The sequence below is a fragment of the Dipodomys merriami genome, unplaced genomic scaffold (genome assembly GCF_024711535.1).
Source record: "Dipodomys merriami isolate MVZ:Mamm:240054 unplaced genomic scaffold, mDipMer1.0.p SCAF_343, whole genome shotgun sequence".
Lineage (NCBI taxonomy): Eukaryota > Metazoa > Chordata > Mammalia > Rodentia > Heteromyidae > Dipodomys > Dipodomys merriami.
The window spans coordinates 418,942-434,493 of record NW_027204971.1 but is presented as its reverse complement, the minus strand read 5'-3'; the positions used below and the strand labels follow the sequence as shown (position 1 = coordinate 434,493).

Sequence of the window (15,552 nt, the reverse complement as noted above, 5' to 3'; positions counted from 1 at the left end):
ATGGTAGTCAGGCCAGGACATTAGGTAATCATGCATATGAACAATTTTTTCACCTTCTTGGCTTTAGCTACTTTTGAAATGGTAGGGTGTAATAAGCAGTTATATTTTGAAAAAATACCTTCTAGTCCGAACAGTTCTGTCTGAACTGTTTGTCTCTATATAATCCCTTGTAACTAAGATTAGTTTTGCTCCAGTAAGACAATCTATGCTGTCAGGGTAAGACATTCTGGTTGGGCTGTTCCTACATGAAGCAAGGGTGAAAGGTCAAGGAGGCATTTGTGCCAGCAAGACCTCATTTGGGAAATTTTAAGCTGCAGAAATTTAGAAGTAGCTCTTAAGCAAGGCTTACTTTTAATCCATTAGCTCCACAAAGCTAAATCAGTTAATAAATAAGTACTTGAAAATCCATCACCTTTGCACCTATCTATAACGGCTTCAAAGTATGATCAAATTTCAAATGAAAAAGACTTAAAATAGTCATTTACAAAAACTTGCAAATGTGAGCAATCGAACAAACAACATAAGTTTTTTCCACCATACACAGAATTTTACAGAAATAAGATGAATAACAATTTTGGGAACAATAAGGTTTCCTTGTTACAAATAGGCAACCAAGGATATATACCTGTCTTAAGATTGCATCATTGATTACTTAAGTTTATAGGATACTACATGCTTCAGCAGCAGGTCTACCCGAATTACAATACAGAGATTTACATGCCTCTTGCACAAGGATGATATGAAAATTTGTGAAGTATTCCATATTTTTCATTCTTCAGATGCAAGAAATGAAAAACAGTTATTCAAAAGTTGATTACAAATATACAAGTGTAATAATATATGTAATTCATAGAAATAAAAGTTAGTTTGACATCAGTGTATTCAATCTTCACCGTTTTAGAAAGGCCTTTACATAGCATAACCTTTATAAAACTTTTTAAATAAATAACATTGTCATTTTATCCCAAAGAAATAAAATTCTATAAGGACCTAGGAATTAAAAGAATTTTAAAATGTTTCTATATGGAATGCAATCTGAAAGGACACATTTATTAATGAACGTATGTATTATAAAACAATGTCGAATTCAAAGTATTATATCTAGGAGCGAATGAAATAGATTATGGACATTATACAAACAGAATATTAAATATTTTAAAATATACTTTTTCAGACAAGCACCAGAAATATCTTTAGTTTCTGTACTACTCATTTCAACAGATAAATTAAAATTTTTTCTGATTTAAAAAATCACAAACTCTATAGAAATCATTATAGATGTATACAAACAACTCAAATATATTTTGACATCAAAGTCAGGCAATTCACTTGGAAGAATACCATGGAATACATGAATTTTTAAAGGAAGGTATTGCTGTTGCTTTGTATTGTGAAAATATTTTCTATGGTCACATAGGATGGAGTGGCAATTTTGAAATTAAAGAAAATTAACTGATCCATTAGGACTTAGGAGAACAATTTGTACAGCTTTCCACAACTTCCAAGAGGTAGTGATACATACTTATCCTTTTGGCAATATCAAATTCAGTTTCTTCCAAGTTGTGCTTCAGACCTGGCTTGATATAATGGTTCAATAGAAGGAGATCCAGCGTATCATTGCTATATCTATTCCCAGCAGCAAGATGCATGGGGGTCAAGAAGCCTTTAACTTGGCCATTGGTATCTGCATCATGATGAAATAAAGAAGCCACTCTGTTATTATTCCATGTATGAGTACTGTGCAGGGATGTCCAGCCATTCGCAGTTATTGCATGAATATCTGCCTTGAGCCACCAACTCATGGACAATATCTAAGTGTCCACTGTAGGCTTCTCGATGAAGAGGGGTATGCTCATCGTCATCCCTAGTAATCACATGAGTGACCTTTTTGGAAAGTAGTCTCTGCACTGTAGTAAAGCGATTGTTTTCAGCAGAACAAAGAAGAAATTTGCTTGGATACTATTTCATTTTTTTTTGCAATTGATACCATTTCTCACTTTTTCATCTTGTTCCTCAACTTCATCAGAATTGCCTAACCAGAGACTTTGAGTGCCAGTGAGAATGAGCTGTCCATGTATTTCCCCAATAGTTCACATTGGATGAAATGGTCAGAAAAATCTGGTGAATTTGCTGCATCTGTTTTTTTCACTATTATTTATTTTCTCTTTTTTCATTTTTACTATTCTAAATTATTCTAACTGGAGAGTAGGGAATTGGTAGAGAGCAGAGGAAAGATTTTCCTCCGTATTTAAAGGTACAGACTGAAAATGAGGACCAGTGTTTTCTTTTGTGCAGCTTATTCTAAGAATGAGAAAACAGGAAATAATGTCTTCTATGTAAATGAATTGGGATATGGCAGAGCAGAAAGTGAAATGATGCAACCAAAAATATAAAAGCAAAATAAATTATGATAATTATGGAGCAATCATATTACTTATAAGAACCATGAAAGGGAGAGAGGAAGAGAGAGACAGATGTGCAATGATTTAGCTACCCACAAAATCCATCCCTCTCATCAAATTATAGAGCAAATAAATTTATTTTTTAAAAGAGATGGAAATAGAATTTAAGATCAGATGTCTCCATTGTTTTTAATTATATTCTTATTATCTTAAATACTTGTACAAGGGAATTTTCATTCAACATATCAGTTTTTTAAAGTAAAATGGATCTTTATATAACTTTTCCACACCCTTCCAAACCTCACCCCATTTTAATTTTTTCTAGTTTCATACTATCTGTATTGAATATTATACCTTCAGGCTCCTCCTCCATAACTCTCTTTATTCCTTCCTTTTGACTTCCACTCACATATTCCAAGTGATAGTTTCCTGGTATTCATTTTGTTGGAGTAAAGTTCAATTTTATAAGAAATTACGCCTTTGAAATACTCCTCTGCAAATAACATGCTTTGGTTAATATTTTTGTGTAAACTTGTATAAATTTCTAGCTTCCAAATATGGCTCTGACTCAGTTCCATTAATATATTTTTAGATCTATCCATTTCGTTGCAAATAATGTAACAGTCTTCAAAATGGATGGGTTCAATCCAATTGTGTATATGTGCCACTCTTTCTCTAATCATCACTCTGCCAAAGGGCATCTGGGCTGTTTCTGTAACTTGGCTACAGTGAATAGTGCAGCAGTGAACATGATTGTGAAAGTGATTTTAATGTTACGTTTTGGAATAATTCATCACTTCCTTTGTGGGAGCAATACTCTATCCAGTTTTCCATAATAAGAACATCCTTCCCTTCATCTTCATCACAATGTATTGCAAGTCCTCAAAAACACACTTACCCCTACACTTACCCCTACAGGTCTCAATAAGCTAAAACATCACTGTGCCCATATTCTTTCAAAACATTTTTTCATAATTGTACATATAATTTAGTGAGAACCTTCTATGTACTTTCCTATTGTGGGAATGAGGGACATGACAGAGTAAACGTAAGAAATATGCAACTTAATTAGCTATTATCATATTTAAAATCATGTTCAGCTCTAATTCATAGCCTCACATAATATTATTTTAATCTTTATTTGATTACTTCATCTAACCTGTAAATTATATCAGGTGAGTTAAAAGCATAGGCAAAAAGTGTGGTTTGATTTTGACACTCATGTGTGAGGTTGCACAACATGGGCAAATAGATGGATTGGAATTAATAGCTCTTATCCATTTTGTTAACGTAGAGATGATTTTCCCAACCTGATTCTTGAATTCTTATTCCATTCAACAACAAGAAACATGTGATAATTTCCTTTGTTTTGCTCCTTATTAACTTTTTTCCATTTTATTTTATAATGGATGATTTCATAAATGTACTGTACATACAAAAATATGCTAAATATTTCTATCCGTATGCATTGATATATACATACACACATATATTATGCAGGTTATATGATAATATATAATTTCAGTAACTGTACAATTTACTAAATTATTAAAACTATCGATGGCTCATGCCTGGCATCCTGGTTACTCGGGAGGCTGAGATCTGACAATCATAGTTTGAAGCCATCCTGGGCAAGAATGTCCAGGAGCCTCTTATCACCAAACAATCAACAGAAAATCAGAATTGGAACTGTGGTTCAAATAGTAGAGTGGTAGCCTTGAGAGAAAAATCTCAGGGATATCATCCAGGTTCATAGTTTAGGAAGTACAATCTACCCAAATAAAATCTATTTAATTTACACCTGTGTAATTAAAGTATTTCCATCACCCAAATGCACAACCATGCTCATTTGCAAGGTAACTCTGTTTTGTCTGAAGTACCATAAAATATTTTCACTTAAGGTGAAAGCATTAGAACGTGGGTTCATTCTATCTCTCTCATGCATTTTTCCACTCAAATATTCAAATCTTACAATTATTCCAATTATTTAAAATAATAGCTTTTTACTTTAATACCCAAATATTAGAGTTTGAATTGAGTGTCTTGTGCCCCATAAATGGGTGTTCTTACCACTTTGTCATGTCCCCAGCGCTAAATTATCCTGATTATTTTTCAGATCCTTGTGTATGACCTTGGGCTCAGTCCATGTTATGTTATTCTTCCTGGAATTTAGAATAACAGGTGCATGGCATTGTGTACTGATTTTTTTGTCCAGTCTGGGCTTTAACCTCTATCCTCTCAAGAGTAGACTCCCATGTAGTCAGGATTTTCATAAGTTTGTGATAGCTGATGTTTTTTTAAGACTTTGCATTTCCTGTAGGTTCTTGACTACTGAATTAATTTGTTTTCTTGGGTTGTGTTGTTTCATTTGAATGTATGTGTTGAGTTGTTCCTCACTTGTACTTTTGTTTCTTTCAATCAAGTTCTTACCTAAAATGCTGAGAAACCAATTCTTCTTTTTCATGATAGTCAAGGTGAACATGATTTATTACAAAGCAATTTCAGTAATATTTAAACATCTTCATATCTATGGATGGTACATAAATGATAAGTGCTGTGACGGGTTTTTTTATTTTCACAGCAGTCTTTGCCATGCACAGACAGATCATCATAAAATCTATGAAGATAATAAAACTACAAATGCAAGCAAAGAGAAGAAAAACCTATTATTAATTGTTTGACAGAGGCTTGCGTTCTAGTGAAAGAAATACGTTGCTTGATGCAAGATTTCACAAAATTGTATTGCTAGGGTGAAGCTAAACAATCATCTAATTCTACAGAATTGAGGGAGAAGAATCAAACTCCTGAATAGTTTACATATGGGTCAAATAAAAGCATGCTTCTAAAAAGAGAGTTTACTTTAGAGAAACATGATGAGTTCTATGTAAATAGGTGCTTAGCTGATTTTGTTAATTTGTAAACTAATACAGGGAAATAGGGTACAGCAAGGTAAAAAAAAGAACTTCGCATTGAAATACTCATGTGTGTGTGTGTGTGTGTGTGTGTGTGTGTGTGTGTGTGTGTGTGTACATGCACGTGTATACACGCATGCATATGTGCAAGTGCTCATTTATTCATTCATCATCCCTAAGCTTCTTTGTCCAAGGATAGTGGCTTACCACTTGAGCCATTGTTCCACTTCTGGTTTTTTGGAGATAATTGCATGTATTTTCATGATTGGACTGGCTTTGAATAGTGGTCTTCATATCTCAGCCTCCAGAGTAGCTAGCTAATCTTACTCAGCCCCCAAGTAGCTAGTTAAAATTCGGCCTGTCCTCTATACTTCACTGCTTTTTTATTCTTGTCCTGAGGTGTTCATATGCCTAAGTCATATATATGTCTGAACTCTTAACTACTGAGGAGGCTTGAGAACAGAACCCAGGCCAAAAGTTTAGTGGACTTCTTTCTCAATCTATAGTTGGGTGCATTGGATCATTTCTACCATCCTGCACTATCTACAGGTTAAGATTGGAAGGGCTGCCGAATCCAGGCCAGCCAGGTTAGGAAGCAAGACAATTTGGTGTGCAACTCTTATGCCCTTGATAATGAGAAGGTTAAAAAGTCAGATCAGATGCATGTTCTTTTGAAAGGGAACCCCTATCCTAAAATTAACCACTGATATGACACCACTCTACAAAAACAATACCCAAGTTGAACACAATTTCCCACAACCAAAATAAGCATATACTTTAACATGCAAAAACTTAGTACAATCTGCTCTTTGCTCTAATATCAGCTTCATCTAATTATCATATCATGTGACAGAATAGTTTCTTCATTAAACTGATTATATATTTTAAGAAACCTAGAAAATTCTTTCTCACATATTAAATCAAACGAATGGCAAATTGCCTCATTTCTTACCTATTTGACTACCACTATAAATTCATCTTATGACTATTATTAATAGTAATATATTCAGATTTATTAATTTACTTTGTAACAGTTTTTAAACTTTTGGCTTCTCTGCTGAAGTTGAAGTATTTAAATAGTATCATCAAATTTTATTACTTGGGTACTTAGGGCAGTTTTTTAAAAAGTTTTAAACCAATGGTTTCTAGTAATTCTGTTTTTTTTTTGGGGGGGGGGAGGGTGTCGGATCATGGGACCTGAATTCTGGGCCTGGGTGCTGTTCCTCAAGGCTAGTTCAAGGCTAGCACTCGACCACTTGATCCACAGCGCCACTTCCAGTTTTTTTTTCTGTTTATGTGATGCTGAGGAATTGAACCCAGGGACTCAAACATGCAAAGCAAGAGTTCTACCACTGAGCCACCTTCCTAGCTCTCTATGAATTCTTAATTGGTATATTATTTAGTTTATTTTTAATTTCAATTTAATTTTATTGTAAAGGTAATTTACAGAGGGGATACAGCTACCTAAATAAAGTAATGAGTACATTTATTATGGAAGGAACATATTTATCGCTTCCATTGATTTTTTTGCACACTCAAAAAATAAAACTACTGATGCTTTTCCTGTCGAGATTGACCAATGGGTATTTTTCTTTCTTCATGCATTTTTTATTATAAAATTGATATACAGAGGGCTTACAGTTATTTAAGTCAACTAAAGAGTACACTTCATTTTATTTTCTAAATTTTGAACTTAATTATTTTCTTTTGTTTCTTTAGGGTAATTCTTTTTTCAGAGTTGTAAGATTAGTTAATTTAGTTTTGCATAATTTTAACACATGTAAATTATTCAGAGATATATTTTTTGCTTTCAAAATAGTTAACATGTGAATATTTAAAAATTATTTTCTTAAATTTTATATGGTTGATGAATTTAAATAAATTTAATTTCTTAAAGTTCTAAACATATTTGTTCAGGTAATGAATACTGTATTTTCAAGAAGCACATACTTAATAAAAAAGGCTGCATTACATGGTCACTTTTTGGAAATATTTATACTTGAATTAAAAAAAAAACTGAGCTGGGCATAGTGATTTGTAGTTTCCATTTTCTAACTATGGTGGGAAGTGTAAATAGGGTTTGCAATTCGGGAGAGACTGGGAAAATATGAGACCTTATCATAAAATTTCCAGAGTGAAATGATTAGAGATATAGCCATGCCTAGCAAGATATAAAGCACCTGGTTATCATATACTAAATCTTGAGTTAAAACACCAGTAACATCAATCTTTTATCAAAATAAAAGTATACATGTTTCAAAATGTTTATTATTTAAAACTTGTTTGCAAATTTCTCATGTCTTTTATTTCTTAATTTTCAATTTACTTAATCTATAAGAATCCAAGTATCTTGTGACTTTTATTTCTACTAAACTTTTAAATAGTATGAGCAATATTATGATTTCATATATTAAAATACTTTTACTGTTTGTGATAATTTCCTCTGTTTAATATGATAATAACAGTATTCCAAATGTGTGTATGTGCTATGTGTGTGTGTGTTTATGTGGGTTTTGTGTGTGTGTGCTTTGTGTGTACTTTGTAATGCTTGGGAGATCACACAATTGTTTCACATATGTTAGGCCAAAGTTTTATCACTGAACTATACTGTCTAGTTATAATACAATTTGTGTTTTAAGTTATGACTTTTTAAAATTTTCATTCCTAGTATGCTTTTCAAAATTATATATGATAAAATGTGATCCATCTTCTATCCACATTAGCAACTGTTAGTTTTATTCTTTCTCTTATTTCTTTGGAAATGAATTATATTCCTATTACAACTTTTTTACATTGTAACAGCTCTATACAATGCTTTGTTTTCTATTTTATTTTTTCCATGTTATCTGACTTTCAGTCCAAACTATCAGGTGGATTAAAAAGAAACTTGATTCAGAACACTTTATTTTTCTCCTTCTCTTCTCTGAAGTCTTTCTGTTTTTTGAAACAATACCAATGACATACAGCTCCTATGTGATCCACCATTCTTCCCCATCTCTCTCTCTTCTGCAGTACAGCTCAAGTCGTTATCATTCAGCTTTATTATGCTATAATGTTATCTAAAGCTTAACTCATTCCTAAATTAATTTTAGTTGCTTTGAGCAATCTCTAAAGACATTTATCTATATATAATATCAGGGGTTTGTGTTTCCACAATGTGCGAAATATGAGTGACTATCAAACATCCAGATATCTCTGGAGAATATTGGTCCACCTGCTCAATAATACCGTATGTAAATTCAAGGAATTCATAACAATCTTGTAAAATGGTGTAGCTTGAACCTTCATACAAGCTTTGAATCGTATTACCATGTTTAGTGAAGATAACCTAGTTCTATTATAAGAACAGACGCATAGAAGAAGGTAACAGATTTTTCAAAAATAAATTCTTAGTTTTATGTTCCACAGATAATGAAAAGGATGCTATGAGACTTTATGAAATAAAAACAGAATCTTAAATGGTTGTATTGGCACTATTGCCTCTCTAGATTTAAAGAATGATCTTAGAATATTACCTCAATCCTTTGTTTGTGTGTATGTATGTCGGTCATGGGGTTTGAACTCTGGGCTTGGGAGTTGTCCATGTGCTCTTCAGCTCAAAGTGAGCACTCTACCGCTTGAGCAACAGCAAAACTGCCAGTTTTCTAGTGGTTTATTGGAGATAAGATTCTCATGGACTTTCCTGCCCAGGATAGCTTTAAACCACCATCCTCAGATCTCAGCCTCCTCAGTAGCTAGGATTACAGGCGTGAGCCACCGGCACCTGGCCTACCTGAAACCTTATAAAGAATGATTATCAAACTAAATGTGAGATGTAAAAACCTGTAAAACATAAAAGTAAATATTCATGACATCGGATTAGTAAAGGTTTCTAAAAATTTGACATGGAAAACATTAGTAGCTAAAGAGAAGCAAGAACTTGATTATATCAAGTGATAACCTTTCATAATTCAAAGGACACTATAACAGAAACGAAACCATATCCAACAGATAGAGGGCATATATTTGTTAATGCTACAATGTTAATGCTACAATGATTCTGAAACTTAAGTGTTTTTTTGGGAGGGGTCCGGTTGTGGGCCCTGAACTCTGGGCCTGGGCCCTGTCCTTCAGCTCTTCAGCTCAAGGCTAGCGCTCTACCATTTGAGCCACAGAGCGCTCTACCACTTGAGCCACAGAGCAACTTCCAGCTTTTTGTTTGCTTATGTGATGCAAAGGAATCGAACCCAGGGCCTCAGGCATGCAAGGCATCGCTCTACCACTGAGCCACCTTCCCAGCCCCTGAAACTTAAGTATTTTTATATCTTCTAATTCTATATAAATTTTTTCCTGAATAGTATATTTCGTTAAATAACATATGCAAATTAATAGTCAATAGGAGGAGCATATGAAATAAGCTCCTTTTTAGTGTCTAAGAAGTAATAAAAACTCACTAATAAGTCCATAATATAAAAAGAGGACACAAAATATAGTAATGCATTTGTGGAGAAATTGATATACTTCTGATAGTGATCGATTTGTATAAAACTACAATCATTTTAGCAAATAAGATTTCAAGTCTTCAAAAGGTGAAAGAGAATTTTTATAGGATCCAGGCATTACACTTCTATGAATGTATTAAACAGAAGTAAAAAACTTTTTTGGATAGAGAATGTAGTTAATTGACAGTGAACTTGAATAGTATGTGTGAGACCCTGGAAATGATCCGCAAAAAACAAATTTGGAAAAGACACACTATAGAGGATGTATGCTGGGCAAATTCCTGTAACTGAATTTTATATCTATTTTTAATGTCTGTTCTAAAATTTACAGCATTTCTATTTGAAGGAATGCAAGTTTGTGAAAATCGGGCTTTGAAAACCTATGAAGGCACAATTCACTTCCAAAGCACTAAAATGTATACAATAAAAGGAGATAATATATTGTAAGTGAATTGCATGTCAGGAAAAAAAAACTATTGTTAAAACTTCTTCACACAAAATGCAGAATAGCTAAAAAGATGTTTTGGTGTTGGCTAAAAACTCTTTGTAAACTACTGCATTTAAAACAAAGATGTGATTTCTGTTTATTTTGAGGGTATTTTGGCGGTTTGGATTTATACAGAGATAACTCAATCCAAAAGTATATGTGATAACTGGAATACCTAGGAATTATGCATCAATTCTAAGTAATTTTTTTATTATTTTTTATTGTGAAAATACTGTACAGATGGGTTACAATTACCTGGGCAAGATAATGAGTACATTTCTTATCAAGCATTGTAGCCTCCCCCTTTGTTTCTCCTTCCTCTCCCTTCCCATCCTCCCCCTGTCCCCCCACCCAATCCTCCCTGTTCCCCCCCAAAGTTGTAAAGTTCATTTTTCAACATAACGACTTTTACATCTCATTGTTAAAATGAGTCCACCTGTATCCCTATTGTTTTCCCATGGTTTCCCTTATTTGCAATATCTAGTATATGTCTGAGTCAAGCAGAAAAGGCCAGATAAGGTGATGTTAGGGAAATGAACCCTAAGGTAGGTATTCAAATGTTTTCTTTTCTTTCGTACGATTGTTTCTAACACATTTATGATTATTTCTTTGTTGCTTTGTATGTCCCTCCCCCACAGCATAACCCCTGCTTTCACTGTAGTTGATGTCGGTATAATTGTGGAGGGGAAGGGGTAAAACTTCTAAGTAATTGAGAAACTTTTCTGGAAGAAACTTTTAGCAAATGACAAAAGACACAAATCTATGCATCTGCATTTTATGAAAGTCATATGTTACATGCTCAATCCAATTGCTTATCTCTAGTTTTCTAGGAAAAACGTATTCTCAAGATAAGAAACAAAAGCAGTGAAAATAACAAAATACACAATCATCTTGATTTATTTGTGAAAGTAACAAATGAAATAAAATAATTCCACTGAAGGGAATCCAATATTAGTGTATGTGAAGATCTTCCTAAATGCCAATATCCATTACATTTTTGGAATTTTAATTTCTACTAACATAGGAAAACTAGAACAAAAAAAACAAATACAGACTTAGAGTGAACCAGCCTTGAAATCATTTTCTTAATTGTTTTGAAATTACAAAAGAATTGATACTCCTTTGCTTTGGAAATCATTTAAAAATATTTATCACTTATGATAATTCAAATACCAAGCAAGAGTAATTTTATATAATCATTATAAATATCATTTTATTACTATTGTAAATTAGAATAAAAAAATCAGTCCCAATATATGACGTACCTATCATTATTCTTAACTTCTAATCATTACCTAAATATTTTAAACAATCTAAATAATCATGTCTTTAACATGGACGTAAATGTTCTATACTTTTTTACTTAACATTTTCCAGGGGTATGTATTCATGTTTCTAAGAAATGTTCACAGCAGTTAAAAGATGCTTTTGTGAAATTAATGTGCTTGCTACATTTTTTGTTGTGGGTGTTGTTTTTAGTGGTTAATTGGAGATAAGAATCTAACAAGTACTTTTCTGTCTGGGCTAGTTTCGGAAACAATTCTAAGATCTCAGCACCCAGACTAGCTCTTATTATAAGGGTGAGTTACCGGCACTTGATTTCATGAAGTTTTTTTAAATTTTAATTCTATTTGAAGATACTTGTTTCACTAAAATGTATATCATTCTACACATAAATTTAGATATATGTATATATTTCTGAGGACAAATATTCTCTGAAAATATACTATTCTACACATAACATTTATATATAGAGAGAGAAGACAGATATACATATATAGAGAGAGAGAGAAGACAGACTCACTCTAAAAATTATATGCGACTATTTTTGACCTTTTTCATTTCAAAGATATACAGTCTATTTTTCTAAAAGTTTTCTAGAATAAAATAACTAATATTTCAATAGAAAGTAGAGTTTATTACTTTCAAGGGAATTTTAGATATACACATGATATTATAGTAACATTTACAGTATATTACTTGAAAAGGTTCTGCCCAAACTCTTAAATATTTGATTGTAGTTAGGGGAAGAAAGGAAGTTAATTCATACTGATTAGGAAATTGCAATGCTTCAAAAAATCTATTCCATAATTTGTTATAAGCACATAGTCAAACTACCTGATATGGTTTAGGTTTTTTGTTTATTTGTTCAAAATTTCAATATGAATTAATGCACAGTGGTAACATTAAAATTATTAATCAAAAGACAAATAATAAAATCATAGACACATATCTGATGTTCAATAATTAGCACTTATGTTGCTAATAATAATTTTGATGGGGAGGATGATGACCACAGTGTAGTCTGATAATGACGATGTTGTGATTGAAAAGGAAAAAAAAAATACGTAGATATCTTTGAAGCTGGATTTCCCACATTGAATGCATAGTTATAAACAGCGTTGGATTACATACAATAAGAATAAGAGGAGGAGGGCTGGGAAGGTGGCTCAGTGGCAGAGTGCTGCCCTTGTCTACATGAGGCTCTGGGTTTGATTCCTCAGCACCACATAAGCAGAAAAAGCGGGAAGTGGCACTGTTGCTCAAGTGGTAGAGTGCATTGAGCGAAGAGCTGAGGGACAGTGCCAGGCCAAGAGTCCAGGCCCCATGACGAACCAAACAAAACAAAACAAAACAAAACAGAATAACAAAAGGAGAGTTTGAATATCAAGAATTACAATCACATAAACAGGTACAGACAGTAAAAACCCTAATGTTATTCCAGCAGTCTTTCTAATGTATATACACTCACTGTTCTTGGTGGTATTATTTTCTTATAAATAAAATCGTTTATTTCCACATTTTGATGGACTAAGATGTAGGTTTCAACTTAGTGTGATTAGTTCAAATAACATTCTCATATAGATACCATTCAATAACCAATGTTTTCAAATGATATATTAAGAGTATGTTCTTCATTACAGCTGTAAATACATGACACAATTTACATAATACTACTTACATTTCTGCAGTTACCATAAAAGGACACAAGCTGCAGAGCCAGGAGTTAAAATTTATTTTTATTTCTGCATAAAACTATTTCTGACTTTATACCAACAAACTGAATTTGACACTTTCCTTATTTGTAAGCTAAGGTAGAAAATGTATTGACTGTTTACTTTCTTTTTCCTTGCTCTAGACGTCAACAAATATATTCTTCAATATTTCTGGCAGATTACATCCATTAAATGTAAGACCAACATTCAATGTTGTGAGTAATTAATGGTACTAGAGTTTTTGTCTGAGTTATTCACTCGGTGTGCTTACAAGGAGACTCATTGGGTGATAGAGAGGACCAATATGAAAAGCTAGAAGTCAACAAATATATTCTTCAATATTTCTGGCAGATTACATCCATTAAATGTAAGACCAACATTCAATGTTGTGAGTAATTAATGATACTAGAATTTTTGTCTGAGTTCTTCACTCTGTGTGCTTACAAGGAGACTCATTGGGTGATGGAGAGGACCAATATGAAAAGACTGGGGAGAAATGCATACTTAGTAAACAGTTGGTTTAGGACTGAGTGACTGGTGATGGGTATTTGCAATAGGCTGGTGTGTCAGGGTCATAAAAAGAAGTACATAGAAATTACATTAGTGACAGAAACTGAGAAAATCTTGATCATTCATCTTATCTAATGGATGGAGGTAGGGTAAGAGGAAATCTAAAGTTTTTCCACATCTCTGTCTCCTAACTGTGTTAGTTACATTCTTGGTGATAAGGATGGATTTAGATGGATTTATCTTGGTGATAAAGATGGATTTAAAGGAAAAAACTCTCTGATAGTTCTAAGATTTATGTTAAACAGATGCAAAGATAGGTCTGTTTGGACATCATCAAAATATTCATAACCATGAATATGAAAAATAATAAAATCAGGGACATTATTAAAGGGAAGAGGAAAAGGAATGTTCTGACGAAAGTGTGAAGAATGTGAGTACCAGAGTGGACAAGATTGGAGGAAAGTGATAAATAAGGAAACAAAAAAGGAATAAACACAGATTTACAGAAGAAAAGGAAGGAAAGAATTTTCAGGAAGATATTGAAGGAAACCTACTATTTGGATTTGAAAAGTAAAAGAACATAGACAAGTTCAATAAGATCAGTGTTTTGGTGAAAGTTATATTGATAAAATGTTGAGATGTGAATGTGTGGACAAAATTCTGGATCGATTAATTCAACAGATCCTGTTGATTCTAAATGTTGGGAACAAATGCTTTAATCCTGACCTTAGAAATATTATACAGATATAACTGTCATGAACTTTTCTTAGTGGTATTCTGTGAATATTTTTGAAAACTTTATTTAGCTAGGAGATTATAGATTGAACTACAGCACAAAAAAGCCTAATTTGTCCTACAGTTCCAATTAGTGACCCATCTATGCATATCATTTTGGGATTTTATTGAAATATATATAGATACGTTTGGATATCTTATCAGCCTACTCATTATAAATGTAGGACAAGTAACACCAAGTATTAGGTTGAATATACAACTTTAATGATGTGACTGAAGACTCCTGGAATTGATTCCTCTTTAGAATAGAAAATGCCTCAATAGCAATTGACACATCATAACTGCCATATACACTATTGAAATCTAAATCTTGTTAGGTATATCTCCATGCTAAAATAACACTGTCAACCAACCTGACACAAGTTCTTATACGTAGGAAAATGTTCTTATAAACTTCAAGCTTTTATTGAATGGAAAAATTCAGACATTACTCTCACCACGAGGATTAAATGCCTAACAAGATAAGAACTTTTGCTTTAATGCTTTTCTTTCACTTTCTCATACACATTGTCAAGTAGTGAAGGATTCTGATTTAACAATAAGACAATCGTGACTTGTATTAACACAACATCTAGGATCTAATGTTAATTTGGATACTTACTAATTAGCTCCAAATTTTGTGGATATATATATTTCTTCTGGGTAAACTAATGAACTCCATGAAAATGTCCCTAAGGAGCCTTTCAATTCTAATATCACTGTCTCAAAATGCTTTAAATTCTACATCCTTTAATGTGGGCATAGGGTTGAGTATTACCCTATTGCTTAACATGGACAAAGTACCTTCATACATAGACTGGGCGTGTACAAACAAGAAGTGGTAGTTGAACAATGTTCTTAGCAGTTTGTATAGATGAAATGGAAATAGAGCAACTATGAACTCAAAAGGAATGTGCAAAGAAGACAAAGGCACAAAGTAGAATGTTCCAAGAAAAGCTAAAGTATAATTTCAAATAATGTGCTCAGGTG

General features: G+C 32.8%; 2 pseudogenes; one reads left to right on the top strand and one right to left on the bottom strand.

Annotated features, from left to right (window-relative positions):
• The first annotated feature begins 672 nt into the window (after positions 1-672).
• LOC138803611 (U6 spliceosomal RNA) lies at positions 673-769 on the top strand (annotated as a pseudogene).
• Positions 770-1,460: 691 nt separating this feature from the next.
• Positions 1,461-2,122, bottom strand: LOC138803603 (ankyrin repeat domain-containing protein 49 pseudogene; annotated as a pseudogene).
• Positions 2,123-15,552: the final 13,430 nt, after the last annotated feature.